Source organism: Choloepus didactylus, chromosome 5 (genome assembly GCF_015220235.1).
Source record: "Choloepus didactylus isolate mChoDid1 chromosome 5, mChoDid1.pri, whole genome shotgun sequence".
NCBI lineage: Eukaryota > Metazoa > Chordata > Mammalia > Pilosa > Megalonychidae > Choloepus > Choloepus didactylus.
Window position 1 is genome coordinate 69,676,286 of NC_051311.1, and position 17,696 is coordinate 69,693,981.

At 38.5% G+C, this 17,696-nt stretch overlaps 1 long non-coding RNA gene and 1 pseudogene across 1 annotated transcript in view; one reads left to right on the forward strand and one right to left on the reverse strand.

Moving 5' to 3' along the window:
• The first annotated feature begins 3,476 nt into the window (after positions 1 to 3,476).
• LOC119534170 lies at positions 3,477 to 4,321 on the forward strand (annotated as a pseudogene).
• Positions 4,322 to 13,464: 9,143 nt separating this feature from the next.
• Positions 13,465 to 17,696, reverse strand: part of LOC119534171 — a 41,335-nt gene continuing 37,103 nt past the window's right edge. The window contains exon 3 of the long non-coding RNA XR_005216974.1: positions 13,465 to 13,919. This is a non-coding gene — a long non-coding RNA (uncharacterized LOC119534171). The remainder of the gene's footprint in view (positions 13,920 to 17,696) is intronic.

The following is a 17,696-nucleotide window of genomic DNA, read 5'->3' on the forward strand; positions in this document are numbered from 1 at the left end:
GTTTGTTATTAATTTAAAAGTCTGAAAACCTGCATTTTGCTTTTGATGACTAGTAGCAGAAGCTGGATCTGTTTCTGCAAGAAGCTAGTAAGAAAATGGAAGTCATTCATCTCTGACTTCCCTTTAATGGGATGTTTCTTGTCTCACAGAAAGCTTTAATGGGGGAGGGCAGCAGTGGTTGACAGGAGGAAAAGTGTGTTTCCCCAGGTTTTAGCAGTTAAGGCAAGGACAAGACCCAGGGGCTTGGACAAAGGCTGCTACTCACTGACCCTCCTTTTTGTTGTTTTGATGATGGCAAGGTTGGAGTCAGGACAGAATGGAGGTGGGGGAGCATTTTTAAAAACTCAAAAATTACTAGTTAAAATGAAATGGCCTTTTGGCACTTGCCAAAGTGGACCATTGTAAGAGAAAAAAAATCATTGTTTTCCTTTCACTTTTGGCATTATGAATGAATACCCCTTGAGGAAAATTGTAAATCGAGACTCCTGAATTTACTATTCTATTCATTTAGTGGGACAGGAATGAAAATGATTCTAAAGAAATTAAGGCAGTATGAGTTGAATTACATTTTTTAAGGCTCATAACCCATATTTTTTCCAATGCCAGTTTGGTGGTATCTATTAACAAATATTTTTTAGCCTACATTGTGTTTTGTGCTTAAAGCAACAGGATGGGGGGAGGTAGGTTAGTGTAAGGACATACAACTAAGAACACACTATTAGGAATCAGTCCACCTGTGCTTCTACTCCAGCTAGAGAACACATATTTGTAGGGCAGCAGAGCAGACAAGAGATAGTAGAATATTGTAGCCATGGCTGGGAGAGAATTTAAACAAGTGGCTGCTTGAAAAGGAAAGTAAAACCTTCCAAAGTACTCATATAATCCTTTGGGAAATTGCTTTCTTCTTTTTTGCTATTGCTGTGTAATTCACTCACACAGCACTGCTTTGGGTAAAAGATTCATCTCTTGAAAACCAAGTTTTATGCATATTGAGTTATATATCCTAAAAGATAAACAGTAAGAAATATAAGTTCAAAGAACAAAACAAATGAAGGGATTTTTGTTCACTATTTTCAAGATGTTTTTTGATCATCTATTCTGTATACCTTGGGAAGAGGTGAATGTTCTCAATTATCATCATTAGAATGATGAAAGAGTTTCATATCACAGGTGTTGACAGCATACAAATCTGTGGCTTCAGAAAAGGAAGTTCCAGTATGAAGACAAATGAATGTTTACCAAAGCAGAATAAATATTGCATGCATGCTACGCTCAAATTTATAGGGAACACAGCACAAGTGACACTCTTGAGCCTAGATTCAGGGCATTTGATACAAGGAATCGCTTCCATTCTGATTCCAAAAAGAACATTAATTGCTTTCCTCTTGCATTGTGTCTGATGCTACAGAACAAACCTTCGTACCCTAATTAGATTTCAGAGGATTTAGAAAGGACCCGCTTCTGATCTGAATTGTTGCCCTTGGTGACATTATTGGATTTTGTTTCAACAGCCTGGAGGCGAAACCCATCAACCAATCAGCAAGTTCATACAGCATCCCTACTGTGCGGTGGGCTTTGTGTTAGGTGCCCTCTAGGAGCCTGCAATTGAATTGAGGAGGCAAAAACTACACATATAAAATAATAAGAGAACAATGAGGTCCAAACTGGGAGGAGCTGACTTTCAGCATGATAGAAATTCAAAGAAGGGAGAGATCAGTGTGGGCTAAATAGCCAAAGGTTTTTAAATTATTATCAATTACTATCATTATAACAACAATCGCTAGCATTTATTGAGCATTAAGTGCTCACTATATGCCAGGTACTATGCAAAGCACTTTGTGTGCCTTCTGTGATTTAATTCTTACAAAACCCCTATGATGTAGGTACTTCTATCATTCCCAGTTACAAAGAGAAAACAATATACTCTTATTATTTGTACTTTATAAATGAGGATATGAGTATTAACGTGGTTACATAATTTAACCATGGTCACACAGCTAGCAGTGCTAGAGCCCACAATTGAATGCAAGTTTGTATGACCCCAAACTACTGCACACATCATCACAAAATATTCTGCCTTAGCTTAAGAGCAGGATGTGGTGCATGCAGTTAGTCTAAAAAATATGTAGACTGAAACAGGTGAGGGAGAAGGGAGAGGGCATCTCAACAGAAGGAAGAGCATATAGACACACTTCAAGGCTGGAAAGAGCATGGGATCTGTGAGGAACAGTGGAAAAGATGTGTCCAGAGCAGAAAGTTTGCACTGTAGAGGGCTCGTAAAGGCTGGGTGGAACAGCTTTATATAGCACTGTGTTGTGAATCTGCACAAATCAAGGTGAGGGACAGTAAGCTGGATCAGACAGGTGATAGCTGGTACTATTCAAGAAACCAGAATACTATTAGATAGCAAAAACTTTACAGCAATTAGGTGGCCAAGAGGCTCAAGTAGACATGATGACTCAGTAATAGAACAAGATGAGACAGGGTAGGTCACACAATCATTCGTGCCCTCTGTTCTGCTTAATTGATAGGATCAGATTAGTATGAAAGAAATAGACACTTTTACACTACTTTAGAACTTAAAAGCTAATTTTATTGGTATTAGCAAAATTAAGAGAATATTAAGGAAATTAAATGATTAGAATCAAATGACTAGCTCAAACATTACAGAAATAGAACAAAAGAGAAAGAATGAGAAAACCTCACCAGTTGGGCAGCAGCATCCACAGGTTTAAAAAGCAACACTCCAGGAAGCCTTTCACTCTATGGCAGTCCCTGGAACCCCAAAAGAGAATTCATCAGCCATATAAAGTGTACCCACCTTGCAGGTGAAGGCTTCAGGGAATCCAAGAGGGGCTTTGCCTTTTAAAGTCCAAAATACATTTGTCATAATGAAGAGTGTTTCCCCAAGCTGAAGCTGGCCAGACTTCATGTCTCCAAGGCAAGACTCCCCTATGACATTGTCAGTGTTATTTAGGATGCTTTGTTTATAAGGGTATGGAGCACTAAGTTTTATGCACATGTTTCCATGGACCTCTATTATCTAGATGTTATATATTAACCTTTGGGTGAGGCCACAGGGACATGCTCTGCAGCACCCCTGCTCCTCAGCACATAAGCTCCCAGAATTCTTCACATATGTAGCTGCACACCCTCTTTCCCTTCATTAATTCCCAATATGGTTACTAAGCATCTACTACCTTCAAAACATTGTGGTCCTTTTTTTCCTGGAAAAGGATACTTGGAGTGGATGCCATGATGAAGAAAAGAAGGCACAGAGTTCTGATCTTTGAGAGAGAAGAAAATAACTCTATTTAGAAGGTTCCAGATTCACCAGGGAACACAGACAGATGTATAGGAACACTCGGGAACCTCTCCTGGAAAACCTGACTAGCAAGTATGACTTGCATCTTTTCTGAAGAGCACAAGCCCGGGCTTCAGAGGATTTGGATAAATTAAGGCTACAAGGCCAAATCACAGAGGGGAGCAACATGATTAAAACAATTGCCTTTGGCCATTGTGAGGTTGATACTTGGTACCATTCTCCCTATCCTGAAGAATATGCACAGCTGGGACATCTCTACATGTGTGAATTCTGTTTAAAATATATGAAGAGCCAAACAATACTCCACTGACACATGGCTGAATGTGTGTGGAAACACCCACCGGGTGATGACATTTATCGCAAAGGTTCAATCTCTGTGTCTGAAGTAGATGGCAAGAAGAACAAGATCTACTGCCAAAACTTGTGCCTCTTGGCCAAGCTTTTTCTAGACCACAAGACTTTATATTATGATGCGGAATGCTTCATGTTCTATGTTATGACAGAGGCAGGCAATATTGGCTGTCACCTGAGTGGATATTTTTCCAAGGAAAAAAATTCATTCCTCAAATACAATGTATCTTGTATCCTTACCATGAATCAGTACATGAGACAAGCCTATGGCAAGATGCTCATTGATTTCAGTTATTTGCTTTCCAAAGCGGAAGAAAAAGCTGGCTCTTCAGAATGTCCACTCTCAGATCTTGGGCTCATAAGTTACTGCAGTTACTGGAAAGAAGTCCTTCTCCGTTACCTGCATAATTTTCAAGGCAAAGAGACTTCTATCAAAGAAATTAGCCAGGAGACAGCTGTGAATCCTGTGGACATTGTCAGTACCCTGCAAGCCCTTCAAATGCTCAAGTATTGGAAACGAAACACCTAGTTTTAAAGAGACAGGACCTGATTGATGAGTGGATAGCCAAAGAGGCCAAAAAGTCCAACTCCAATAAAACCATGGATCCGAGCTATTTAAAATGAACGCCTCGCAAGGGCACTTAAAGTGACCTGTCACTTGGAGCCAGTGAATCCCAGGAGTAGGAATCCGTACCCTGGGGATCTGTCTGTCATTTCTGTTGCTCTTGTGATTGGCAAATACAGTATCCTTTGGGAAGGCCATCCCCCTCAGGACTGTCCTGGCTCTGACCTTCGTGTACACTGCAGACACTGGTTCTGAGGAACTGTTGTTTTGGCCTCAGTGAGGTTGCCTGGATGGGATCTGTGTTAGACTTGTACATATCCCTCATAGCACTGACCCAAGGAATTCTCTTATGGTGCTGTACCTGTCCAGTCACCGGTTCTCTCCTCCTGTTCTCTAGCCCCAAGAGGTTGTGCTGTGTCTTCTAAACTGTTTGTAATAGTGCTTCTTACCACCTTTGGAAGGTACCAAACTTCCAAATATGGTTGCCACCACCAGGACCTTTCCAATTACTCCTTACACATGTATTTTGTGGAGAGGCGTGGAAGAGGTAGCACTTCTGAATGTGTCTATACTGGAAGGGGTCCATTCACTTTGGATTTCACCTAATTTTACATTTTTTTTCCCTCTAGTTTTATTGACTGACCTATTTTTGATCCATTACTAGGCTGACCAGAGCCATATACTTTTGAAGAGTTTCCCAGGGATTACACTGAATGAGATGGAGAAAATTATGAGGTGGTGATTCTATATTCTGAATCTACCTGTGGGCATGGGCAGTGTCTTAGAGAAAGGAAATCCTGGTAGTAAGTATTTTCTTCTCTCTTTACTCCCTGCCCCTTTTTACATTTCCAGATGCCAAAATAATTTTCAGCTCTCCCTTTCATGTCACATGTTGGCTGGTTAATTACATTGTAAAATCCTTTTCACCTGAAGCAATCTGATAAAGTTCACCTATACTTCCATGTAAGTTGCACTGTCCAAACATCCTCAGAGAAGTAGAAAATGATTTGAAATAACTTCCATGGCTCAGCAAGGCAGAATGGCTACCCCTGCCAAAGTTTGCCTCTCTTTTCAACAGTGCCTCACTCTTGGACTAAAAAGTACTTCTGCCTCTCCAAGAATTCCTCCATTTCCTTTTTGGGATTTGCCACCAACCCCTTAGTTGCTGGTATCCTATTTTTGGTGTTCAAGTGAAGGAAGAGATGTTCTCTCTAATTTCTCTCTGGCCCATTATAACCTGCTATCTTGGGGAAGCTTTTGATGTATGACATGTCACCCTTCCCAGATCAGTCTCTATAACACTGCTGTCTTCTTGTGGAGCCCTCACCACAATCCCGAACTCTGGTCATTTGTGCCTTTCTCTTGTAATCTCTGTACACTACTTATGTTCACTGTGCATTTGCGTGGGTTGATTTTAAGCATGTTCAGTGGCAGCCCCCCTCCAGTTTCAGTGTCACTGTTAAATTTATCCAAAAGCAATTTCAGTAGGGGTTTTCTTGAGGGTTAAAGGCCTTTTACAGAAGCTGAACTGTTCCCCACATGTGGTAGAATGTGCTCTTCTATATCTACTTCTCAATAAGGAATGTTCTCCTCTCAAAAAAAAAAAAAACAAAAAAACAAAAAAAAACATTGTGGTAGGCATTTTGGGAGATATAGAAATGAAGCAGGCATGATTCCTTCTCTCAAGCAATTTTTAGACTAGATAAGATTGACTCGAACTGGGGTTCAAAATTCAAGAAAAAATGTCAAGCAGGCAGCTGTAATGTGTATCTGGATTTGAGAAGAGTTATAAACTGGAGATATGTATCTGTGAGTTTGTTGTATCAGATCCACAGGATAGCAGCCCAATTCTAGAAGGAGAGATGCAATTTCATCTTCATGGAATCTGTTGGCTTCAATGGTCCACAATCTGTCTGAGATTCTGCCAGTAGACATTCTCACCAAGCTAGAAGAACTATCAGTGCTGGTAGTATTTAGGGACATTGGGTAGCAAAGACATATTGGAAGGTTTTCTACCAAGCTAAGAAACCTTTAATGAATATCTATTATGGGTGAGGTCTTCTACTAAACAATCCAGGAGCTGAAATTTGTGTGCATCATGATCCCTGGTGATGTTCAGAATCTCCTATTGGTAAGTTATGTGAAATCAACATGGCTGGCTCTCAATAAGCAATAAATGATATTACAAGCATATGGGTGGGTTTATTATGTTCTTTATAAACCATCTCCTTTCTAAGAAAAGCTGAGGCTTATTAGAGCAATGAAAATTCAGTTTGAAAGGATAGACAATACACTAAAACTCTGACTAGAAAACCACACTAAGAAAAGACAAGAGACAGGATGTTCCGTTTTGGATGTATTATGTCCCCCAAAATGCCATGTTCTTTGATGCAATCTTGTGGGGGCAGACATATTAGTGTTGTTTAGGTTGGAATCTTTGGATTAGGTTGTTTCTATGGAGATGTGACCCACTCAACTGTGGGTAATACCTTTGATTAGATTATTTCCATGGATGTGCGGCCTGGCCCATTCAATGTGGGCCTTGATTTAATCACTAGAGGCCTATAAAAAGAGTTCACAAATAGAAGGACCTCAGCTGCAGCCATGAGAGACATTTTGAAGATGGCCATTCAAAGTAGACTTTTGCTACTCCAGAGTTTGCATGGGAGAAACTAAGAGAGTATCCTCAGATGCCTAGAAATAAACATCCTGGGACAAAGCCATTTTGAAACACAACCTGGGAGCAAAGGAAGAATACAGCAGCCACATGCCTTCCCAGACAGCAGAGGTGTTCCAGACGCCATTGGCCATTCTTCTGTGAAGGTACCCTATTTTTGACGCCTTAGCTTGGACACTTTTATGGCCTTAAGACATTAACTTTGTAACCAAATAAACCCCCTTTATAAAAGCTAATCCATTTCTGGTATATTTTACATAATGGCAGCATTAGCAAACCAGAACACAGAATAAGGAAAGAGATGGATGGTTATACAGCCTCTACTCTGCTTAGCTACTAGGTAAGCAGACAATATTTAAAAATACAATGCCCACAGGCACAGCGATCCCAAGACTACTCTGCACTTTTTAAGTTTTTTATCAGAGCATCACTGATTTCAATTGGAGAGATTGCACCTATGTCAATATACAGTGCATATCCATGTAATATGCATTTTTCATTCTCATATTCCTATAAGGGGGTTGAAATAATGGAAAAAGTGTCTTTAATGCAAGCAAGACCAGCATATGCATTGTAATTTGGAAGAAAACAAGTATCTGATAAAAGACTTGTATCCAGAATATGTAAAGAATGTTTGCAACTCAGTACCACTACTATTACTAACAACAACAACAACAAAAACAATAGAACTATTAGGCAAACAAATGTTCTGATTATAAAGCAAAAGATTTAAATAGACTTCACGGAAGAATATATATGAATGGCATGGTTAATAAACACATGAAAAAATGATGAAAATTAACATTCATTAAAGAAATACAAATTAAAACTGCATTGAAATGAGGACGGAAGAAGACAGCAGCATAGAGAGGAGTAGAAGTTAGTTTGTCCCCCCAGGGAAACTAATAAACAGTCAGGAACAACAGGTAAATGATCTGGAATAACAGCTGGGGGAAAACCATGACTGTCCACACATCGTGCACCAACCTGGATTGGGAGGAACACCTGACACTGCAGTGTGGAATCTGTGAGTAGAAACTACAGACACAAACCAGGAGCCCCCTACCACCATGGCAGCCAGAACTGCAAAGCCTTACTGTGATACAGAGCAGCACTCTCTGAACAACTGAATATTCCTCAGTCCAGTTCCAACTGGGGTTTTCATGGGCAAATGCGGACTGCTCAATGCAAGCTACAAGTCCCCAACAAGCAGACAGAGGCTTTTAGTGATGACTGACCTTGAAGAGCCAGGGAACTTCTATGTCCAGGGAGGGGGAGCCCAAAGGACTGGGTGCTATGTCTGGCTGATGTGTGAAACTGGGTGCCATGGACTGGCCCTGAAAGGGGGCCTTCTGATCCTTTTTTTCTCTCTTAACCTGAGCAGATAGTGGAGACAGCCTCAGCCATTTTCAATATGCAGAACTCTGACTCAGACAAGGGTGGAGATAGCAGAGTCAGAGAGACAAAGAACCTATTTAAGTGCAGATGATAACTCCCTAGGGGGTCTATCTTCCCTAAAAGGAAGGAGATGGTGCCCAGCTCTACTACCAGTCTTCCATTCAGAATGAGAGACCCCAGGACCTGGGGGAAAACAATCAAACCAGAAACAGCTTAAGCTGAGAATTAAAGGGGCCACACCTCCTTACACCAGTTGGGAGTGACAGGCTGACAGGCACCACCTGCTGGGCAGGTTAAGAAAAGTACAGCAACTTGAGGCCTCACAGGGTATGTCAATCCTTTAAGACACACCCTCAGGGAAACCTGGTGCTGAATATTTTCTCCTTCTGGAACCTGAGCCAGTTCTGGTCTGGGAAAACCTGATTGGGGTAACCAAGGAAACCAGATGCCTAGACAACAGAAAACTATAACCTACACTAAGAAAAACAAAGCTATGGCCCAGTCAAAGGAACAAACTTACACTTCAACTGAGATACAGGAATTGAAACAACTAACACTAAATCAATTCAAAAAATTTATGGAATATATGGCAAAAGAGATGAAGCATATAAGGAAAACATTGGGTGTACATAAGGAGAAATTGAAACTTTGAAAAATCAATGGCAGAATCTGGCAGAATCTATGGAAATGAAGGCACAACACAAGAGATGAAAGACACATTGGAGATATACAACATCAGCTCTCAAGAGGCAGAAGAAAACACTCAGGAACTGGAGAACAAGACACCTGAAAGCCTACACACTAAAGAACAGATAGGGAAAATAATGGAAAAATATGAGCAATGTCTCAGGGAATTGAATGACAACATGAAATGCTTGAATGTATGTGTCATGGGTGTCCCAGAAGGAGAAGAGGAGGGAAAGGGTGCAGAAGAAATAATAGAGGAAATAATCAATGAAAATTTCCCATCTCTTATGAAAGACATAAAATTACAGATCCAAGAAGCACAGCATAGAATAGATATGAATAGGCCTGTGCCAAGACACTTAATAACAAAATTATTAAACATCAAAGATAAAGAGAGAATCCTGAAAGCAGCAAGAGAAAAGCAATCTATCACATACAAAGGAAGCTTGATAAGACTATGTGCTGATTTCTCAGTAGAAACCATGGAGGCAAGAAGGAAGTGGTGTGATATATTTAAGATACTGAAGGAAAGAAACACCAACCAAGAATCCTATATCCAGCAAAACTGTCCTTCAAATATGAGGGAGAGTTTAAGATATTCTCTGACAGACAGACAATGACAGAGTTTGTGAATAAGATACCTGCTCTACAGGAAATATTAAAAGGAGCATTACAGACAGATAGGAAAAGACAGGAGTGAGAGGTTTGGAACACAATTTTGGGTGATGGTAGCACAGCAATGTAAGTACACTGAACAAAGATGACTGTGAGTATGGTTGAAAGAGGAAGTTTAGGAGCATGTGGAACACCAGAAGGAAGAGGAAAGATCAATACTGGGACTGTATAACTCAGTGAACCCTAGAGTGCTCAACAATTGTGATAAAATGCACAAATATGTTTTTTTTTTCATGAGAGAGAACAAATGAATGTCAACCTTGTAAGGTGTTAAAAATAGGGAAGTATTGGGGGAAAATACAATCAATGCAAACTAGAGACTATAATTAACAGGAAAAAAAAACTGCATTTAAATACTATTACATTCTCATCAGAATTACTAAAATTAATGAGACTGAATACCAAGCTGTGATAAGGATGTGAAACAACTGGAACAATCCTTCTACTGGTAGGAATGCAAAATGACTCAGCTACATTGGAAAACAGTTTAGTGAGTTTTTATAAAGGTAAACATATACTTTCCAGATGACTCGGCAATCTTACTCCTTTGTATTTACTCAAAAGAAATGAAACACAAACACAAAAACATGTGTATCCAAATGTTCATAATAACTTTATTCAAAATACCACAAGCTAGCAATAATTTCTATGTCCATTAATTGAAAGAATAAACAAATTATAGTATACACATACAATGGAATACTATTCAGCAATAAAAAGGAAAGAACTACTGGTACATTGTTTTGGTTTGTTAAAGCTGCCAGAATGCAATATACCAAAAATAGGTGGGCTTTTACAAATGGCGATTTATCAGCTTACAAATTTACATTTCTACAGCTGTGAAAATGTCCAAATTGAGGCATCAACATGATGATACCTTCTCTGAAGAACTAACTGCTGCTGGCATCTGGAACACCTCTGTCACATGGGAAGGTATATGGCCAATCTTTGTGGGTTCTTCTCCCTTCTCTTTTGGGTTTCATTGCTTTCAGCTTCTGGTTTCAGTGACTTTCTCTCTCAGCTTTCCGGGTTTTTCTGTCTTTTTTCTTCTCATAAAGGACTTCAGTAAAAAGATTAAGACCCACCTCGAAATATCTCATTTTAAATAGCCACAGGAATGGATTAAAAGAACATGGCCTTTTGGGGGGTATGTAACAGCTTCAAACCACCACATACATGCAACTACGTGGATATATCTCAGAAGCATTATGCTTAGTGTAAAAAAAAAGTGCAAATGAATATTATATGATTCCATTTATGTGAAATTCTGTAAAAGGCAAAGTTATAAGGACAGAAATCATATCAGTGATTATCACAGGTTGATGGATAAAAGGAGGTGATTAACTGCAAAGCAGCACAAGAAAACTTTCCAGAGTGATAAAAATGATCTGTATCTTGACTGTGCTTTTGGTTCAACTACTACATACATTCGGCATGGTTCATCAGAATCAAGAGTTAAAAGGGTGAATTTAATTGGATGCAAATTATACCTCAATAAAATGAACTTATTTATGAGGAAAAGAGCAAAAGAAGCATGGTCCTGATACCCAGACAAATTCAGTAGATCAGAATAGACACTCAGGTGTGTATGGAAGTAAGCAAATGATAAAAATAGTATTTCAAGTAAAAGAGAAGAAAATGGGATATTTAATAAATGATATTGGGTTAACTGCTAGTAATGACAATAAAGTAAACCCCTGAGATCTCCCTCCTTATATGAAAGTGTATTCTATATTTATCAAATATTTTAACATTTAAAAAGTAGAATAAAATAGAAATTAAAATTTCTTTTCAGGGTCTACATATGGGTAACAGAGCATCCCCAGAATCTTCAATATTTAAAATGGCACAGAATGTTTTAAAAAATGATTACCAACAAAAGCATTTATTTAAGAATGAAAATTCTCTGTCAATTCTGGTGGTCTATGAGATATCATCCTGGAAAGACTTGGCCAAATCTTGATCTGTTTCCCTTTAATGCTGTTGCCGAGTCTCAGGTGCTACCCTAGGGGAGCACCTCATTAAAACAAGGTGTGCATCATGAAAGCAGTAGCAGCTTTCATGATTTTTATGACACCTGGACAGGTGTCATATCTAAGTACAAACTTCTTGGCCTGGCCTCCCGACCCTATACAATACATTCCTTTTTTATCTGGACTACTCTCTCCTTCAATTTACTACACTATTCCTAGGGAAAAGAAAAAAAGAAAAACAAACAAGCACCTTTTTAATGTCCTTAAAGAATTATGTTTTATGACTCCCTCCCTGCTTATGCCAGTCTTCACTCCCCCAAAGTACTTCTCCTTCCTAAATCCTATTCATTCTTCAGAGCCGGCTTTACCTATTAATTTTGCTAAAATCCTTCCTAAGTAATCCAGTCCTCAGTCTTTTCTTCCTCTGAATTCCAAAAGCACTTACTGTCTGTGAATTTCAGCACTATACTTTCAGGACGTGTGTGTGTGTAATATATAAAATATATACACATATATATTTTAGCATATATGTACATATATATACATATGATTTTTAGCTCTATATTTTTATGTACATGATTTTAGCATATATGATTTTGAGCATTTATACAGACACATACCTAATATATAACTATATGCAATTATTATGCTCACATTATTAATTCATATGTGATTATTTTATACAATTATATATAATTATCATTATGATTATATTATTATCATTGCCATTGGCATTTATATCTTTCCTACTTAGTTGTAATTGTTCTGAGAGAAGTGACTAATATCTTAAATCTGCTTTCTTCTTATGTTCTTAGATAGAAAGGATTAATATATACTTTAAAGTGGGGAAATGTCAGAAAGTCTTGCTTTAGGCAATGATTTGGACAAAATAGGCCTCAGGGGATGATTTTCTAAAGCTGAGGGAAATACCTGCAAAGCATGTTTGTTGCAAACAGGAGCCATTGAAGACATAGCAGGCAAAAAAAGAAAAAAAAAAAATCAATCCAAGAATTCGATCATGATCTTCAAATCCTTAAGGAAAATAATAAAGTCCAAAAATTAAGTGGCTGGGAAAAGAACTTTCTTTGCAAGTTACTTTCAATGTCCCATTTAGAAACTATAAAAAAATGTGCTGAAACCCAGACATGTACAAACTACAAAGACTTTGTTGTTTGATGTTATATGAAAGACAGAAAAACAGACAGGCAGATACATTGGATGAAGGGAGGGTGGGAGGGGGGAGAGGAAAGGGGTAGACAGAGAGCAGGGTGGAGAGACAGAGAGAATGAATCATAGACCTGGGCTCAGTCTTTTAAAAAAATCTGGAGGAACTGGGTCTTTGAGTACTTCTTATAGCTAAGATGTCTGATCCTGAGGGTTTGCTTCCTGGAAATCATAGTCTCATGTAAGAGAATTTCTTAAACATGGGACCAATGAATAATTGAGATGTTGTTAAAAATAACGTACAACTTTGCATGTACTCTCTGGGCCTGCTGAATATGAAAAAGCATTAATATGAAAAGCTATCGTTTTTAACTTTAAATGTTCTAACATGAAGTTTCAAAATAAAGTTAAAAAGTGGTAGGATATGCAAATTGGAGGAAATTTTTGAAGTTGAAAATAATAATTCTGTTGCTAGATTCTCTGTAATTCTATCAAGTTCATCAAAATTCCTTAGGTAAATTCTCCAATTTGAGTAAGTTCAATGAGAACAAAACTATGTTTATTTGTGCATTACTGTATCCCTGCATCCAGTATAGAACCCGGAACATACTAGGTACTCAAAACCTATTTGTGGACCACAAATGAATGAACTGGGTCTAGTCAGGATTAGAATGCTGGCCAGACTTACCTAGGTAGTAAAGCCAAGTCCAAAGTATCTTTAGCAAGTTATCTTTCCAGGAATCTCATGATCCTGTTAGGACACGATGCAAATGAGAACCATTTATCCAGTGGAGGTACACATCTGCTAACAGTTTCTACCTCAGAGGCTGTCCTTGTGGTCATTCACATCTTCCACTGACTTGAAAGTGCTGCCTCCTTGAGAGCCCTGGCTTTTCTTCATCAGACTCTTCACCTGGGACATCATCGTAACAGCCAACATTTATTGAGAATGTATTACAGGCCAGGGATGTCAAAAGTGTCCAACACCATGAGGTAGATTCTCTCTTCATTATATTCTACACTAGAAGTTTACAGCCTTCTGGAGCTGGATTAAGGAGCAGAGCAGAATCTGGGACTTACATATGAATGTACATCTGAGAATGTCTGTAACACAATAAGCAGTTATTTTATTAAATTAGTAAAAATAAAAATAGTAAAGCTGTTTTTATAAAATTCAGCTTAATGCATGCAGGAGCTGTTCTAAGGGCTTTCAATTAATTCACTTGATTCTTGCCATAGTTCTACCAGTTACGATTTATTGCTATCTTTATTTTCAAGAATGGGAATAAATGACCTGCTCAATCACAGAGGTCATAAGTGGAGGGACGAGCATGTGCAGCTGAGAAGCTTAAGTTAAGGACCTGCACTCTACACTAGTAATTATGTACACCCATGGCACCCTTCACCTCTGCACCATGGGTGATAGAGCTCTGAATACCTACGATACACAAAAGCCAAACATGGAAGCAATGACCATGGAAACTGAAGGAAGGGTCTTCGTGGGGGCAAAGCAAGCACAAAGTGAGGCATGGCACCAGGGTCTGGGAAGTGAGCAGGCAGTGAGGCAGAGGAGAGCAAAGGTATGGATTTTCTTCTTCATCTTTTGCAGGTTGAGGGGGAAGCAAGCAAGTAGTGAGGACAAGGGTTAATAAGCAAATAGACATTGAGGAAGAAGAAGAGACAGTGAAATTACTCTTGCAAGAACTTTAGAAATAGAGGGTAGAGAGCAATAAAATATTGATTTGAAGGTTTAGCCAAGGTTTGGGGGACAAAAAGGGTAAATGAAACATGTAAGTAGCTAGATAGAGACTGACCATGCTGGAAAGAGGGAATAAACTGTGGCATTTAATAATGGTGAATGTGTTTTGTTTAGAAAGGAGGAAGTTTGTGTCTTCCACCAAATTAAATAAGAGGAGTATAGAGGGCATTTTTGAAGTAAAGAAAAAGGAATCTTTATCTTTTCAATATAATCTTCATATTGATTATCTGAAGCTATGCTTTATGGATAAAGTATTTTATTATATATAATGCTTTATGGATAAAGCATTTTATTATATATAATGCTTTATGGATAAAGCATTTTATTATATATAATGCTTTATGGATAAAGCATTTTATTATATATAATGCTTTATGGATAAAGCATTTTATTACATATAACTCTACTAAGAAATATAAACAGCTCATCTTCAAAGAGACTGCAATGAAATTCAAACAAAAGGCAAAAATAGACCTTCCTTTCCCTTATCTTAGAATATTGTGCCATCAGGTATCCCCTTTTGCTTCTAAAATATTCCTCCACATTGCATCCTTGCCTTCAGTTCATCTAGCCATTCTATCTGAAGTCCCTATGCCCCTCTTTCCTTGATTCAAGGCTAATTACCTCACTGACTCCATGGCCTCATTTCTGACTCAACATTTAATCTGCTGTATGACTTCCATCCCCACATTCCCAGGAAAGTTCTCTCACATGAAGTCATTCATGACCTCCACATTGACACATCCAAGGACAGAGCTGCTTGATCTCACCCGGTCCTTGACCACTGGGGCCCCATCCTCTCCTGATGGTTCTTCTTCTGCCTCTCTGATGAATCCATCTCATTCTCTTTCACAAGTTCTTATCCCATTTGCCCCTTGAAAGCCAATGTTCCCTGGCCAGAATCTGAAACATTCTGCATATATTATGAAAATAATCCCAAAGAAGCAAACTAAAAAAAAAAAAAAAAAAAAAAAAAAAAAAAAAAAAAAAAAGGACTAAATAAGTGGTCAGGAAAGAAATGCTGAAGAAGATGAAGAAATAGAGTGTTGACATGGTGAAAACAATGAAACTTTAAACAAGAATCACTTAAACGGAATGGAAACTAAGGATAAAACTGTAAAATAAAGAGAGAGGAAAGTGGGATTTTCCCTACAACATTGTATTACTGAATGGAGACTCTATACAAGGCTAAAAATTCTCAGGTCTGCTCAAGCTAGACCAGAAGGCCTGACCAGGTTTCCAGATCCAGATGTCTAATTTTGCCACAGAGGTCAAAGACAGAGCCCAAACTCCCTCCTGCAGTGATCCTTTTTGTATGAGGAGCTCTTTTGAGAATCTGATGAGTTATATTCTAAATTCCTAGGAAAAAGCATGTATGCACATAGATATTAATTCAAGAAGTTCACAGACCTCTGCTCGAAAATATGGAAGGCTCCAAGGTTTGCAGGCAAGTAGAACTTACATATTAACCTATTCACTTGTACTTTGACCAGAAACCCTCACTAATTAAGGCAATGTAGTTCTTGGCAATGGACTTTTGCAAAAACTGAACTTTATTCATTTTTGTTTCTCCAAGCACTATCCTGTTCAGCTGCTTTTCATTAAGTGCAAAACAAAACAAAACAAAACAAAAACAAAAACAATGATTGTTTTACCGAAATACGTTTGCTTTTTTTTGTAAAACTCTTCCATGTGTCAGCTTCAATTCACAGTAGTTCTCAATCCAAGTTCTCTCTCAGAAGCAAACAGTTTTGGAAAGCTCTCTATATGACTGAAATACTGTTATATTATCCAGGAGGGAAAAAAAAAACATCTTGAATTTTATCAGTAATAGGTCACTATAGATTTTTCTCACTCGGTGGAGAAGGCCTTGGTATAATAATTGGAAGTCATTGTCTTTATTAAGCCATTCCCTTACCACCCATTGCAGAGGTAAAAGTGGTCTGGCATTGACATGTATTTAGTTTTATCCCTATGATAAACGTTCATCTCTCCATTCATTCTAAAACAATTTTTGAGTGTCCAGTCTGCATTAAGGCTAGAGGATAAAAAAAAAATGAGACGAATCCCTGCCTTCAAGGAATTGAGAAGTGTAAATAGATGATAAGAATATAGTATAATAATCAGTGGTTCTCAACTCTGGCTTTATAAATAGAATCACCAGGGAGACCTTTAAGGAAATGATGTTTCTGGGCTCTGAGAGATACTGGTTTAATTGGTCTGGGATGATGCCTGGACATCAGTATTTTTAAGCATACAAGTAATTTCAGTGTGTAGCTTCTGTAATGAAAGAAAAGTGTGTGGCACTGTGGGAGCATTTAGGAGTTACTGAGGGCCTGGAATGAATGCCTGCTGGAAGGGATCCCTGAATTAATTCACTCAGTAAAGATTCAGTATCCACTTGAAGCAAGGCTCTTCAAACCAGATGGATCAGTATATGCAAAAACATGAAAATGTGAGGGCATATGGTGGGTTTATTAGTTCCTACACTCAACAAATATTTATTGAGTCCCTTCCATACCCCAGGCACTTTTCAAGGACCTAGGACCTAGGTTCTGGTAACCAGACAGAAATCATCCCTGCTATCATGGAAATGAAAGTCTGATGGTAAATACTGACATTATAATAATGATTTAATTACAATTTTGAGGAATACTGTAAAGAAAATGTGCAGAAACTATGAGGGTCTGGTTGGGACAGATCCATATTACTTTGGGTGCCAGGGAGCTTTATCTGAAAAATTGATATTTAAGCTGAAACTTGAAAGAGGTGTACAGCGGATGTGGGAATGAAATGCAGAGTTGCTGGCAGAGAAAATAGCCTTGCAAAGGTTAACATAAAATGCATGGTCAATTGGTGGTTGAAGCAGTGCCGGGGAAAGTGATGGTGGGAGCTGGAAAGGGTAATGGAAGGTGAAGGAGGACAGTGCTTCCTCAGTGTAGCCAGATTTTGCAGGACCTTGTAGGCTGAGATGGATCTTAAACAGAGAGACATCCTACTCTTCCAGTGCTTCATCAACAAATCTGTTTGTACATCTCATGGCAATTAACAAAACATTTTTACAAATATTATCTCTATGTCCTCAAGAGATCCTGCCTCTTAGTTATGCTTCAAGATACTAA